Here is an 11,486-nt window from a genome sequence, read left to right as displayed (position 1 = left end):
TCGGTAGGCAACTCGGAGTTAACTGCCTTGCCCAGGGGCACATCAACACATAGCAAGGGAAAGCTGCACTCAAACACACAACCTTCTGATTGCCAGACGACTACTCAACCCATCAAGCCACAGTCTCCCTGATGGATAGTCAATCTATTCATCCATCCATTGTCTAACACACCTATCGCTTGTGGGGTCATGAGGGGCGCTGGTGCCTATCTAAAGCTGTCAATGGGCGAGAGGCAGGGTACACCCTGGACAGGTCGCCAGTCTATCGTGGGAGGAAGCTGTAGTACCGGGAGAGAACTCACGCATGCACAGGGAGAACATGCAAACTCCATGCAGAAAGACACATGGCAAGGGTAGGACTCGAACCCAGGACCTACTTGCTGCATGGCAACAGCGCTATTCTCTGCCCCACTGTGACATAGATCTGTTTGATTAACATGGTACCCCACTCTTACAGTATCCAGTGACCCCAACATTTCTATTTATAACATAGATTTTATGACACAATGTCTTTGACCTTGGTGATAATTAGACAGCATTTTCACCGTGTTCTCCCTGTGCAGAGATATGGTCAGGGACCATACATATAAAGTTTAAGACTATAGTAATAGTAATATAGTAATATCATATTTATTGTCATTGAAACATACATTACAACAAAATTTGTTCTCTGCTTTTAACCCATCACCCTTGGGGAGCAGTGGGCTGCCATGTGCGGCACCCGGGAACATTCTGGGGTTAAGGGTCTTGCTCAGGGACCCAGAGTGCAGGTGCTGGGGATTGAACCGGGTACTTGCATCCTTCTCTAACCACTAGGCCAACACTCCCCATACACTGAGATGCAGCTCAGTAGGCAATTTGGGGTGTGTTAGGGCAGGTGCCTTGCCCAGGGGTACACCAACATGCATGGGGAAGCTGGAATCGAACCCACAACCTTCTGATTGCCAGATGACTACTCAACCCATCAAGCCACAGTCGCCCATGGCGACTATTGGGATCAGTAATCAATCTATTTGGGATCAGTAATCTGGTCAGGGATCAGAGGTCACACTGACTAGGAATGTAGACAGCTGATCTGGCATTGGCGATTTTGTAATGTACCAGCATTTTTTTTTTTAATATCACACACTTGAGGGACTTTATATCCCCATCTGGGCTGGGAGTGCTTCAAGCTTTGCTGAAATTTGCTTGAGAAGGTCGCTGAGACGAAGGATGTCAGGAATTCCCTCCTAGACCTGTTGCCTCTATGACCTGATCTCTCATAAGTAATAGCTTTTTGAATGGATTGCATCATCTAACCATTAATTGACTGAGATGTCCACTGTTGAAAGATTGATGATCGTCTCATGCACTGAACAATAATAGACTTTAAATAGCTTGAAAATTACCTTTGAGATCTATGGACACCATTAATTTCTCTTCTAACCTCATTGTTGATGTCTTTACTTTCTTATGTTCTTTAACAATTTCCATTCTGGCATATTTAAAAGGTTCCTGTTTTTCTACATGTGATTTAAGATAAGTTATGAAATGCTTTATTAGTAGCACCTTCTTACTATTTACCCTGTTAAAACTTATGAAAGCAGTCAGGATGTAATATTTTCAAAAAGTTCTTCATCCCTTGTTTGTTTTCAACCAATTATAATTGGCTAAATATTACGTGTTACAGTAATTATTACAATGTCATTAGCTTTAGTATTTTGAAAAGGGAAGTGAGAAGGAACTAACTATGCCCCCTGGCTGATATTTAACGTTCAATACAATTTCAGTATAACAAAGCTTTCTAATATTTCTGCACTATGTGTCAAACCATAGCGATCTATAATTTATAACTTTCTGAACAGAAGACAGTGTAAGAGCACATTTTAATAACTGCAATAAGCATGTACTGTGCCAAAATAAATTTTTAGCTTAATATGAAGCACTGTAAGCTATGTCATACATCTTTTGAACTGGCACTCGTACTGAGTTCTGCTTAATTCCCTGATTGTACGCATGTGATGAGTTTCTGATGTACAGTTTGTACGCCATGGGCATTTGAAACATCTATCTACAGAAATACATTGGGAGAAAAGTTTTTATTTTTCCTATTTTGCAGGGCATTGTTAAGCATGGGAAGTCAACCTGCTAATCAACTTTCAGTTTTAAAGACAGATAAGTTAAATGACTTGTTACTATTAGGACAGAATTTATTGGATGGCTTGTCTTTTTGGGTGTTAGCTGCCTGGTATTCCATTCTCATCATTCCACATTTCTGTAATGATGTCGGTGTTAGGCTTCTTAAGAAGGCAATTCATGAAGCCCTGTTGTTGTTTTTTTTACCGCACTGCTGACCTTTTTTCCATTATTAAACTTATAGACAAATAAGGCAGTTGCTTGTCAAAAAAAAAAAAATGACTGCAGAATTTTACCAAACTTACCAAGACCATGACTTACACCTAAACCGATTGGCTTTCTAGGGTGTGCATTCATCAGAAAAGCAGATAAGAAGATGAAATCTTTCTTTGTCATTGCAATTGTACATTCCAAATAGTCTGCTGCATTTAACCCATCCCTTACGTAGCAGTGGGAAGCATTTTACAGCACCTGAGGAAAAATCCTGGGCTGAGGGTCTTGCTCAGGGACCTACGGGACCTACAGAGCCAGTCTGTGGGCTTCAAACCGGTTACTTGCACCCTTCTCAGAGTACAACCCTGCTTATCCAACCTCTAGCCTACCACTGCCAGATAAGATGCCTACAGTAACTGTGAAGGGGCAGCAGAGATCCACAGCTCTTTCAGAATAAGCCGAGGGCCAGTATAATTATTATTAGGTTTATTCAAACACTGCACATCACCCTGCTTTACAGCAGAACAACAATCGTAAAAATACTGCCAGGGCTACACTGGAAAAGTTTAGATAAAAACATACTTATGTGTTATACCCAGTGAAAATCCATAGATAAATCCAACTAAGAATTTGTGGCAGACTAGAAAACTGATATCAAAAAATGCTCTCCATCCAGACTGAGACTGAGCTATTTTGCTAAAGAGTAAAGACCTCCGTCTGTTGAAGTTCAAAGCTGATAGAAACTCAAACCAAAGTCTATACAGTATAACCTCAGGGAGGCTGAATGGAAATGTAGAATTTTGCTTCTACATTAAATTTATGCACCTCCTTATGTTTGTCTATTGCATGAAATCATAACAGGAATGTGACAAAATGGGAAAATGTTTGAGCATTAATGCTTTTGTAGTGGGATCAAAACCCACTTTCCACGCATCATTGTATGTTTTATCCCCCAATATTATGGTCATGAACTCTAAGTTGTACAATGCTAAATAAGGTCTGGTGAATTTTACATGCAGTCTTTTTAAGCTTCCCCTAGCATTGCACTGTCTGACCAAAGTTAGTGACGGACTGGGATTAAAAAACGACCCTGGCATTTTCACCAACCAGCGGCCCACATGGGGACGCGCACGCACGCGCGTGCACGAGCGGGGAGTTGGGGGGAGACGACGACAAGTTTTGCGCAGACCGAGGGGAGGGGGGGCGTATCCATGTGTTTTTTTCCCTGCCATTCAGTATATGCAGCGCGAAAGCAGCAACAACAAAAAACGCGTGTTAACGTCAAATAAACATGCAAGAATATCGAGTTTGTCTTTTTTTTTGTGTGTTCTTTTTTTTTTTTTGGGAAAGTTGGCGAGGCGGTAGCGTGAGTTTGGCGAGGCGGCCGCCTCGCCAAGACAGCGCTGCGGGAAACCCTGCATTTGGCTTATTAGTGGGCCGAGAGATAATGTAGGCCTACAATGAACAGGGTGAAAGGGGCCGCGCACACCCGCCGATCATGCCGCCTCGTGATTGGCCAGCCCAAACGGCCCACGAGGGCCCGCGGCCCTTGTGGCATCTGCCCAAATGCCAGACCGTCCAGTCCGTCACTGACCTAAGGATAATGTTGTTCCAATGTCCAGTCTTAGGAAAATTGGTATCCCTTTTCTGAACATTTACTTTTCAACTGTAGCTTGAGACACTTCAAATAACTTTTAAACTAGACCCATGACCCTCCTTAGATTAATGGGGAGCCACAAATGCTTGTGAGATCATTGCTGACATGTTTCCTTCTTGGCATTGTGTGAGCACACATCTCAGTGCCCCACACCGACGAACTGAAAAACTTTTGTTTTTACAGAAGTGCATATACTAATGATGGCGATTTAATCAAATGCATTAGATCATCAGCATTAGGTTGCCATTTATATTCCAATGGAAGCAGCAGCCTATAGTTTCATTAGATAGTCCTTGAATAAATAATCACACAGTTACATTTTGCATTTGTTCTTAATTTGAGCAACTATTTATCTAATTTAGACCTAATAAGAACCCAAGCATACAGTATTTCCTTTAAAAGGATATTTAGGGACACAGGCACTCAAAAATTGAAAGAAAACCCATAGACAATTGAATTAAATCCAAGCCTTAGTAATTACACATGATGCTGTTGTACCATATTAATTTGATTTAAGGTCCACAATGTGACGAATAAAGGCCCATGTTCAGCAAGATCAATAAAAGGACTTTGTAGAAATAAATCTCTTTAACACTGCCGATTGCTTTAATTTGATTAAAAAAGAAATTACATTTGCAAGCTATCAGTTGACAGGGATTCCTATCAGGATCCAATCAGCTGCTTGATGAGACTCAATTAGGGCTGTAGCAATGGGGAAAATTGGCTTACATTATCAAAGTCTTTATATATTCTTTGCTTAGAACCTGATGAGCGTGTAATTGAAAAGGTTGAAACAAGGTAATTGACCCAGACTGGACATGTCAAAGTGTGAACCATATTTATTATTCTCACAGAGATGGAATCTGGTCTTAATTATACCTGCCAGCAGAATGTAATTTACAGAGTACAAAAACATTTTTGAAAGAATTTGCTAAATCAGTTCTAGCTTAGTCAATTTTTTTTTACCACAGCTTTCAATGCTTAGAAAATCTGATTTGCTTTTTCTCTGTATTGTGCTTCATCCTTTTTCTTTTTGAATGACCCGAATTACTACTAGCACAACAACTCATCACTCATGCTTTATCTAGAGCTCTAAATATGTATACATGTTTAAAGAAAAACAGTACAACTAGGTTAACATCAGTAACATTTCAGAATAAATCAGAGGTGGTGCTTATTTTGAAAAACCGGACTGTCTTTGTAATGATACTAGCATAACAGTACAACATGCAAGTAAAACACAAGTTCATTTTTTTTTGTTCTAAAATGTTTTTTGAGACAGTTTAGTTGGAGAAATCTCCATGTGGTTATTTAACATGGAAAAACTTGTGAACGATTGTGCCCCCTGTTAATAATTGAAATGCACCTTAACAAAATAATTTTGGCATAACTACCTGTGAGGCACACAGAGCTGCATGCAGACCAGTGTAGTGTTTGTTGCTGTGTCTCTCAAATATTTCCTGCAGGGTGCAACTGGCAGGTGATTTCCACAGGTGTGTCTCATCATCTTTGATTAGGGGGAGTATTAAGAGAAAACGGGAGACAGAAGGAAGGTGTAACTAAGTAAGTAAACTTTGTTTATATAGCACCTTTCACATGATAAAAACCACAAAGTGCTTCACAATAAAAAACAGCCATAAAACAACACAAAATAAAAATACAAAAAGATAAAAACAACATAAATGCAACATCATAGCATAAAACTAGTTAAAAACTAGTTAAAAGCCAGTCAAAACAAGTGGGTCTTCAACTGCTTCTTAAAAGAATGAATAGAGTCAAGACAGCGTAAAGATAAAGGCAACGCATTGCACACTCTGGGGGCCATGGCTTTAAAAACACCGATCCCCTCTGGTCCTGAGATTAGTTTGTGGAACAATTAACAGCCTTTGGCTGGAGGATCTCACACTACGAGAAGGAGAATATGGTTGTTAAAGGTTGGTAATATAAGATGGAGCTTGGCCACTCAGGGCTCCAAAAGTAAATACTAAAATTTTAAAATGAACTTTAAAATGTACTGGTAGCCAATGTAAAGAGATTAAAACTTGGGTAATGTGCTTTTTCTTGTGTTAAATAAAAGTCTTACAGCCATATTTTGCACTAACTCCAGACCTTTCTTATTCAAACTCATAAAAAGGCTGTTACAATAGTCAAGATGAGATGAAATAAAAGCATGAATAATCATCTCCAATTCAGCCTTTGACACCAAAGGTCAAACTTTAGAAATATTTCTTAGCTGAAAGAAGCAGTTTTTGATTAATCTGCGAGAATGACACTGTAGCGACATGGCAATATCAAAAAATATGCCAAAGTTTCTGAGACTTGTTTTGACAGGAGGAGACCAATACACCCAGAAATTTCATAATTTCCATTATTTGGTTCTCAGGGGCAATGATGATGGTTTCTGTCGTATTATAGTTTACCTGTAAGTATTGATTGAATTTGACTTTGTAAAGTTCCTTGACATGACGTGTTGTGAATTAATGCTATATAAATAAAATTAAATATCATTGAATTGAAATGTATCTCATTATAAATCATTTAAACTATACACTTGCCTCTGTTTTCTGTCCCAGTCACACTCAAATCAGAAAATCAAAACACTATGACACTATCAGACTCATGTCTACTTAGTGTAAATATTTACTTGTTGGTAGTAGTGAAACTGCCATTAACTGCTTTAAATTGTAAAATCTGCTCAAAAGGATCTCACAGTACAACGTATATCTGGCTATGAGAAAGCATTTGGATCAAGGTTGCAATGTACGCCTCGTAGCTGCGTGGGATCAGCTTCAGTAGGGAGGCCCAGATGTCCCTCTCCCCAGTCACTTGGGCCAGCTCCTCCGGGGGAATTCCAAGGCGTTCCCAGGCCAGCCGAGAGACATAGTCCCTCCAGCGTGTCCTGGGTCTCCCCCTAGGTCTCCTCCCGGTTCACATCTACACAAATGAAGTGGGCCAGTAAAGACTTCAGGTGTGGAAACACCCTAAGACATAGTCTCCTGTACCTATCACTCACTTTTCCTCCTCAATTTGGAACATTACACACATATTTTTTTACATTATTTTCATAGAGATTTGGGCTATCACAACTTATGTAATTACCTCCACAATATATTCTTGTTTGTCAAAATTTTCATTTTCCAAAATGAACATTTGATGTTTTGACTGACCTGGGCTGCATACAAACATTTCTCTGTGTGGCTCTGCAGTGTTGAAGTCACTTTATCACTTTAATTATTTTGTTAATTTTTGTGTTGTGACATTTCTTTACTTTCATTTAAAGTTTGAAATTTAACGTTTTTATTCATTGTCTGTGTTCACCTAACAAAGATGTCAGTTAAATCAATGTTAGTTAATAATTCAGTTCTGACACTTGACTTTCTACCACCTTCCTCATTTTGTCAGCTGACAGCAGGGCTCCCCTTGTGTCAACTGATTGAAAACACTGTGCTCTGTACTCTCTTAGCATCAAATCATGTGGTGGACTTTGAGACAGCAGGGACATTTTTGTGGAGCAATGTGTTCATTTAAATAACATCTGTCATCTTTCTGATTCGGTACTTTATCCATCAGAGAGATCATGGGGTGCTACAAAAGTCAACTGAAGTGATTATCATTCAAAAGGTGTTTATTCTTTGAATTTATCCCAAGCTTTGTCTGCTTGGTAGAAACACTTTTAGTTTAGAAGAAAGGCACTGATGGCATATGGGGATGAATTATTAGAGAATTATTTCATCTATAAGAATATAGATTTATATCCTATAAATTTCATGTATAAGAATAGAAATATACTTTCTGCTGGACAGCGGATAAATTAATTCAATATAACAGTGAAGTTTATTTTTGGCGTAACTGGTAAGTAAGGCAATTTACAGAAATTGCCTTACTTACCAGTTTATAGTGACATTTAATGTCTGCAGACTCTGGTGCATCAACAGAAATGGTTCTCCTGGATATTACATCTGCCTTTGATACTGTCAGTCACAGTGTTTTGAATAGTAGGCTTTACGATGTAGCCGGTCTATCAGGTAAGGCTTTAGGGTGCTTTGAATCCTATCTCACTGGAAGATCTTTTAGTGTCTTTGGAAATCAGTTCATGTCCGACTCAAAATACCTGGTATGTGGGGTAAACATGGCAGCAGAGGAGGACGCACGCCAGACCTGGCGGAATGGGCAGGCATTGGGGTGCCGTGCCCGCCCGCTGAGCCAGCCGTGCCCGCCCTGGACTGGAAGCCGTCTTTTTTTTTTTTTTTTTACTTTGAAGTTGCCATCGTTCTATTGGTACTATCTTTGATGTATCAATCATACAATTCAACCAATCAAATCAATGACTGAAGGCAACATGCTAGCCAATTACAGCTGGAGAGGGGCGGGACACTGGGTCAGATATTTATAGCCTTCAGAGACGCGGCGGCGCGGCTGTGGTCACTTTTGGTGTCTGTAGTGCGAGATTGATATTCGGTTTTATTACCAAACAATTACAAGAAGAGACAACAAAGCAAACAAGGGCGAGCTGGAAGCAGCACTATTAATTTAAGTTTGAACCATCAGCATTGAATTCAACACTGGAGTAAACATTCACGCTAGGAGGGTTAGCTAGACAGCTAGGAGCACAAGGAGCAGAACCAAGCAGTAAAACTGCCAAACTGAAGAAACCTGGGTTACTTGCAGGCAGAAGGGAACTCTGCTTTGTTCTGATCCTTGTTCTCCTAGCTGCTGTGATTACAGAACCTCTGCTAGTATGAATTTTTACTTCACTGTTCAGCTGCTTCAGTGCTCATGTTTATCAGTGTGTAGCTTACGCCCGACTTTCAAGACACAACACTACAGGTTACCACATCTCAATGTTAGTTTACAGCCAAACCCAGCATAAAACCTGCCCAATTTAAAAGAATAAAAGCCCAAATCTCAAACTCTCTCATGTTAAAAGCACAGAACTATTAAACACATTAGAACATGCCTTTAGCACACAACTGAGCTGAAGCAAAAAAAAAAAAAAAATCTGCACAAAATGTACAATCAGGTAACCAAATAACACACAAGATCACTTTAACATTCATGGTATATCAACCGGAAAGAAAAAAAAAACTTTTATCAATAGCTTCCCACCATGAGTAATAAATTTACCTTAATATAAACTTAATTTATCTTACAGAGCTAAATCAAACATTTCTCTTTCGCACAGCCATGAAATATTTTTAAGTTGACCCCTCTTGGGGCGTTTCATAGTGACACTTAATTAACCATTATTCTTTTCTTGTTTTATTATAACAATCAATATTATTCATTATAAATATTATTCATTGATGATGTCAGATTCGACAGATTTGACTCATTTCAAAAATAAATTGACCAGTAAAATGAGTTCAAGGAGATGGGATTTTATTAAAATCGTTTGTTTTCTGCCAGACCTTCACAACTATTTTGATGTATTTTGTAAGTCATTCTTTCTAAAAGCCCAACAAATGTTGTGCAAAGCTTCCCAAAAGTTTATTTTTATTTTTGTTCCAACTTAATATGTTCAAAAGAAGCCCTAATTGGGTGAAAACCTGCCCAGTTTTGCAACACTGACTACACTATTGCTTTTTGTTTGTTAATTTTTTTAGATTTTGGGATTTTATTGAGAAATTCTTTCTCAGCACTGTAGGAGTAGTCACAGAGCCACAGTTCAGCCTGAAGCATATACATTTTGAAAAAGTGTTCCCCCCTAAAAAAAATGGAATGCCCCCCCCCCCCCACCCCACCCCCCAGTAATTTGTTTCTGCAGCCGGGTCTGACGCACACGTAGTTGCTGCTATCACATCTGTATTGTAAGAATCCACAATTTCATCTTTGAAAGAACTGCTAGAAGTGCCTTGAGTAGCTTACCTTCTTGTGGTTTCGCATGACAGTGCTGCTTACTTTTTATTTTGATACCACGATTGGCTAACACCAATCTTTGGTAAGCTGGCACTGTGTGTTGCTTCACCCAATTAGCTTGGAGAGTTCTGCCCTTTTCCCCAAGCAGATTCAATAGGAGCAGTCCCAGATTGATAATGTGCAGACCGTAGAGTATTATACATTATCATTCTGGCTGGCCAGGTTAAAAGCTGCCCATCTAGAAATCTTCTGCTCACTGTTCCTTGCAAAAATTTCAAGCTCAGTCAGTTTGGCTAGTTAACAAGTGTAAACAGGAATTTACAGATTGTGCCACAAATTTTCAGTTTCAGATGCAGGAAGTTGAAGCTTTCCCCTACTCTCAAGTCGTTTCCAGTATATGACCCGTTTTCTTCCAGTTTCTCTTTGTAGCGTTTCATTCACTTCCCATCAATACTGACTAGCTAGCTTCCAAGTCCCTGCTGAAGAATAACAACCACACAGCAAAATGTTGCCACCCCAATTTTTCAACACATGGATGGTGTGTTCATAGGGTTAGATTTTCTTCATATATTGCTTTTACATTGGGGCCAAATAGTTTAACATTGGTATCATATATGAGCAGAGCACCTTCTTCCATATGTTTGCTATTTCCCCTGCATGGCTGACTAAAATTGGATTTCTGATTGACTTTTTTAACAATGACTTTCCTCTTGTAAGACATGGATAAAAAATTTGTAGAATGCAGAACTAAAAAATTACCTTTCAAAAGATTACCTCACCAGAATTGTGAGGAAGAACTTCTCAGTTCTTCTAGAGTTGCTGTGGGCCTCTTAACTGCTATTCAAACTAATGCTCACCTTGTCCAGCCTGTTAGTATAGGTGAATGGGCATGTTTTGGTAGGTATGCAGCTGTGCAATGCAATATTTTCTAACTTGTTAAGTACTTTTTGAGCGCAGTTAATTAAAATGTATTGTATTTGGTAGTTCAATAAATGAGGATGAATATGAATGCAGATCACAATTTTCAGAATTTTTATTTGATAACATTTTAAAATAATTTTCTTTCCAATCCACAGTTGAGTGCTGTTTTGTTTTTATCTATGACATAAAATCCCACATAAGTACATTTAAGATTGTTGTTGAAACATGACAGACGCAAACATGCTTACATTGGAGGCAACCGGACATTCGCTCAGTTGTTTCTGAAAACGTTTCGACGCCTATCCAAAGACTCCTGGATAAGGAAAGAACTGAGTGAAAGTTCGGTTGCCTCTGATTTAAGCCTGCTTGCTGTTGCAATGACTCGGATAACTGAGAATTTGCACAGACATCATGACAAAATGTGAAAAAATTCCTGGGGTGGGATTATTTTTGTAAAGCGCTGTAATTTAAAGTGGTGATGTAACTGTGCTAGAGAGCTCTGTCTGCAGTCTGTATGCTTTGGCTGTAGAACACTGATCCTCAGCTTGATTGTGCAAAGACAAAAAGGTCTGAAAGAAAGTAGACATGAGTTTTGACAGGCACTGTGAATACTATGGAAAAGAAGATTTTAAGGATAGGTTACATACGACCAATCAAAGCAATTGAAATAATAAAATGTACCCTACTCTAACTGTTTAAAGCAGTACCTTTATCTGGATCTGTC

This window comes from Fundulus heteroclitus, chromosome 1 (assembly GCF_011125445.2).
Source record: "Fundulus heteroclitus isolate FHET01 chromosome 1, MU-UCD_Fhet_4.1, whole genome shotgun sequence".
NCBI lineage: Eukaryota > Metazoa > Chordata > Actinopteri > Cyprinodontiformes > Fundulidae > Fundulus > Fundulus heteroclitus.
The sequence above is the reverse complement of the archived record's forward strand: the minus strand, read 5'-3'. Positions refer to the sequence as shown.